At 47.9% G+C, this 5,000-nt stretch overlaps 1 protein-coding gene across 1 annotated transcript in view; it reads right to left on the bottom strand.

Moving 5' to 3' along the window:
* The window catches only part of LOC118938852 (high mobility group protein HMGI-C-like), a 104,859-nt gene that overhangs the window by 98,659 nt on the left and 1,200 nt on the right, over positions 1-5,000 (bottom strand). The gene's annotated exons all lie outside the window — the stretch shown is intronic.

The raw sequence follows: 5,000 nt of genomic DNA, 5'->3' as shown, positions 1-5,000 counted from the left end.
AGACAGACAGCAAGGCAGACAGACAGTGAGACAGTCAGACAGACAGCAAGGCAGACAGACAGTGAAACAGTCAGACAGACAGCAAGGCAGACAGACAGTCAGACAGACATGGGGAGAAACAAGGTAAACATAAACATGGGGCTGAGCGTAGATTAGAGAACTGAGGACAGGAAACATAGACTGTGGCCCAAATTGCATCCTATTCCCTATTTATTGCACAAAGCTATGGCCCAATGCCCTCCTCTCCTCGCCCCTCCCTTCCCCACTCTCTCTCTCCTAAAGGAAAAGGTCCCTTTCAACAATATGACCATCTACTGGTGGTCTCTGGGTCTGTGTACTGGTGGTCTCTGGGTCTGTGTACTGGTGGTCTCTGGGGTCTGTGTACTAGTGGTCTCTGGGTCTGTGTACTGGTGGTCTCTGGGTCTGTGTACTGGTGGTCTCTGGGTCTGTGTACTGGTGGTCTCTGGGTCTGTGTACTGGTGGTCTCTGGGTCTGTGTACTGGTGGTCTCTGGGTCTGTCTACTGGTGGTCTCTGGGTCTCTCTACTGGTGGTCTCTGGGTCTGTGTACTGGTGGTCTCTGGGTCTGTGTACTGGTGGTCTCTGGGTCTGTCTACTGGTGGTCTCTGGGGTCTGTCTACTGGTGGTCTCTGGGTCTGTGTACTGGTGGTCTCTGGGTCTGTCTACTGGTGGTCTCTGGGTCTGTGTACTGGTGGTCTCTGGGGTCTGTGTACTGGTGGTCTCTGGGTCTGTGTACTGGTGGTCTCTGGGTCTGTGTACTGGTGAGCTCTGGGTCTGTGTACTGGTGGTCTCTGGGTCTGTGTACTGGTGGTCTCTGGGTCTGTGTACTGGTGGTCTCTGGGTCTGTGTACTGGTGGTCTCTGGGTCTGTGTACTGGTGGTCTCTGGGTCTGTGTACTGGTGGTCTCTGGGTCTGTCTACTGGTGGTCTCTGGGTCTGTCTACTGGTGGTCTCTGGGGTCTGTGTACTGGTGGTCTCTGGGTCTGTGTACTGGTGGTCTCTGGGGTCTGTCTACTGGTGGTCTCTGGGTCTGTGTACTGGTGGTCTCTGGGTCTGTGTACTGGTGGTCTCTGGGGTCTGTCTACTGGTGGTCTCTGGGTCTGTGTACTGGTGGTCTCTGGGGTCTGTCTACTGGTGGTCTCTGGGTCTGTCTACTGGTGGTCTCTGGGGTCTGTCTACTGATGTTCTCTGGGGTCTGTCTACCATTTACTGGTGGTCTCTGGGTCTGTCTACCATCTACCGGTGGTCTCTGGGTCTGTGTACTGGTGGTCTCTGGGTCTGTCTACCATTTACTGGTGGTCTCTGGGTCTGTCTACCATCTACCGGTGGTCTCTGGGTCTGTCTACTGGTGGTCTCTGGGTCTGTCTACCATTTACTGGTGGTTTCTGGGTCTGTCTACCATTTACTGGTGGTCTCTGGGTCTGTCTACCATTTACTGGTGGTCTCTGGGTCTGTCTACCATTTACTGGAGGTCTCTGAGTCTGTCTACCATTTACTGGTGGTCTCTGGGTCTGTGTACTGGTGGTCTCCGGGTCTGTCTACCATTTACTGGAGGTCTCTGGGTCTGTCTACCATTTACTGGAGGTCTCTGGGTCTGTCTACCATTTACTGGTGGTCTCTGGGTCTGTCTACTGGTGGTCTCTGGGTCTGTCTACCGTTTACTGGTGGTCTCTGGGTCTGTCTACCATTAACTGGTGGTCTCTGGGTCTGTCTACTGGTGGTCTCTGGGTCTGTCTACCATTTACTGGTGGTCTCTGGGTCTGTCTACCATTAACTGGTGGTCTCTGGGTCTGTGTACTGGAGGTCTCTGGGTCTGTCTACCATTCACTGGTGGTCTCTGGGTCTGTCTACCATTTACTGGTGGTCTCTGGGTTTGTCTACCATTTACTGGTGGTCTCTGGGTCTGTGTACTGGTGGTCTCTGGGTCTGTGTACTGGTGGTCTCTGGGTCTGTGTACTGGTTCTCTCTGGGTCTGTCTACCATTTACTGGTGGTCTCTGGGTCTGTGTACTGGTGGTCTCTGGGTCTGTGTACTGGTGGTCTCTGGGTCTGTGTACTGGTGGTCTCTGGGTCTGTGTACTGGTGGTCTCTGGGTCTGTGTACTGGTGGTCTCTGGGTCTGTGTACTGGTGGTCTCTGGGTCTGTCTATCTGGGAGAGTTGTTTCTGCAGTCAAAAAACATCTAAATCTGACCTGATACCTGTAGAGAACCATTCACACTGACCTGATACCTGTATAGAACCATTCACTCTGACCTGATACCTGTAGAGAACCATTCACACTGACCTGATACCTGTAGAGAACCATTCACACTGACCTGATACCTGTAGAGAACCATTCACACCAACCTGATACCTGTAGAGAACCATTCACACTGACCTGATTGATACCTGTAGAGAACCATTCACACTGACCTGATACCTGTAGAGAACCATTCACACTGACCTGATACCTGTAGAGAACCATTCACACTGACCTGATACCTGTAGAGAACCATTCACACTGACCTGATACCTGTAGAGAACCATTCACACTGACCTGATACCTGTAGAGAACCATTCACACTGACCTGATACCTGTAGAGAACCATTCACACTGACCTGATACCTGTAGAGAACCATTCACACTGACCTGATACATGTAGAGAACCATTCACACTGACCTGATTGATACCTGTTGAGAACCATTCACACTGACCTGATACCTGTAGAGAACCATTCACACTGACCTGATACCTGTAGAGAACCATTCACACTGACCTGATACCTGTAGAGAACCATTCACACTGACCTGATACCTGTAGAGAACCATTCACACTGACCTGATACCTGTCGAGAACCATTCACACTGACCTGATACCTGTAGAGAACCATTCACACTGACCTGATACTGGAGAGAACCATTCACGATACCTGATACCTGTAGAGAACCATTCACTCTGACCTGATACCTGTAGAGAACCATTCACACTGACCTGATACCTGTAGAGAACCATTCACACTGACCTGATACCTGTAGAGAACCATTCACACTGACCTGATACCTGTAGAGAACCATTCACACTGACCTGATACCTGTAGAGAACCATTCACACTGACCTGATACCTGTCGAGAACCATTCACACTGACCTGATACCTGTAGAGAACCATTCACACTGACCTGATACCTGTAGAGAACCATTCACACTGACCTGATACCTGTAGAGAACCATTCACACTGACCTGATACCTGTAGAGAACCATTCACACTGACCTGATACTGGAGAGAACCATTCACACAGACCTGATACCTGTAGAGAACCATTCACACGGACCTGATACCTGTAGAGAACCATTCACACTGACCTGATACCTGCAGAGAACCATTCACACTGACCTGATACCTGTAGAGAACCATTCACACTGACCTGATTGATACCTGTAGAGAACCATTCACACTGACCTGATACTGGAGAGAACCATTCACACAGACCTGATACCTGTAGAGAACCATTCACTCTGACCTGATACCTGTAGAGAACCATTCACACTGACCTGATACCTGTAGAGAACCATTCACACTGACCTGATACCTGTAGAGAACCATTCACACTGACCTGATACCTGTAGAGAACCATTCACACTGACCTGATACCTGTAGAGAACCATTCACACTGACCTGATACCTGTAGAGAACCATTCACACTGACCTGATACTGGAGAGAACCATTCACACAGACCTGATACCTGTAGAGAACCATTCACACGGACCTGATACCTGTAGAGAACCATTCACACTGACCTGATACCTGCAGAGAACCATTCACACTGACCTGATACCTGTAGAGAACCATTCACACTGACCTGATACCTGCAGAGAACCATTCACTCTGACCTGATACCTGTAGAGAACCATTCACACTGACCTGATACCTGTAGAGAACCATTCACACTGACCTGATACCTGTAGAGAACCATTCACACTGACCTGATACCTGTAGAGAACCATTCACACGGACCTGATACCTGTAGAGAACCATTCACACTGACCTGATACCTGTAGAGAACCATTCACACTGACCTGATACCTGTAGAGAACCATTCACACTGACCTGATACCTGTAGAGAACCATTCACACTGACCTGATACCTGTAGAGAACCATTCACACTGACCTGATACCTGTAGAGAACCATTCACACCAACCTGATACCTGTAGAGAACCATTCACACAGACCTGATACCTGTATTCTAGATACAGAGTCTGTGAAAATGCAGGAATCACGACTAGGTCTTTTTGTGGGTATTAATTTACCTTTTAAAAAAATATTTTTTTACGCCATACCCCTTTCAGATAATAGCTGCTATACAGAAGCTGGCATGGTAAATTAGTGGGCTATTTGTCTGGGTATGGAAGGGGTATGTCATGCCAAACTGTTGTGCTTCGGCCACCAGTTGGTGTTTTGCATTTTTGCATTTTTGTTCTCAATTGGGAATGTGTTTTATGAATGTTGATGTGAGTCACATCACGACTTCCTCTAGGCACTGAATCATATCCTTAATGAACAGTAAACACGTCTGTCTACACGAAGCCTTTAAATACACGTCTGGTGTATCTGATGAGATGTCTTCTAATGAACATCACCTAGCTATAGATCACTAGGTCAATCAGAAACATAGCCTGTAAACAAGGTTGCTACACAAGGAGCAGCTTATGCATAACCCGTCCGTCTCGAACCGATTTGCATCAACAACAACAAAAATATACAAGAACAAGTCATATCAAATGCAAACCCCAACATTGTTGAGTCGTTCGTGGCAAATGTTGAAGGAAATGTGTTACGAAATCAAGTACGTGGTGCAGCTATTGCATAGGCTCAACCTATAGCTGATATTTACTGGCGAAGGGGGATACAACATCCTTAGCTCTATATCATCTATAAACTAGAAACAGCCGTTACATTTCCCACAATAATATTATTCCCTGTATATTTAAAATAAATGGA

Source organism: Oncorhynchus mykiss, chromosome 15, assembly GCF_013265735.2.
Source record: "Oncorhynchus mykiss isolate Arlee chromosome 15, USDA_OmykA_1.1, whole genome shotgun sequence".
Lineage (NCBI taxonomy): Eukaryota > Metazoa > Chordata > Actinopteri > Salmoniformes > Salmonidae > Oncorhynchus > Oncorhynchus mykiss.
This window is presented reverse-complemented; position numbering and strand designations above follow the sequence as displayed.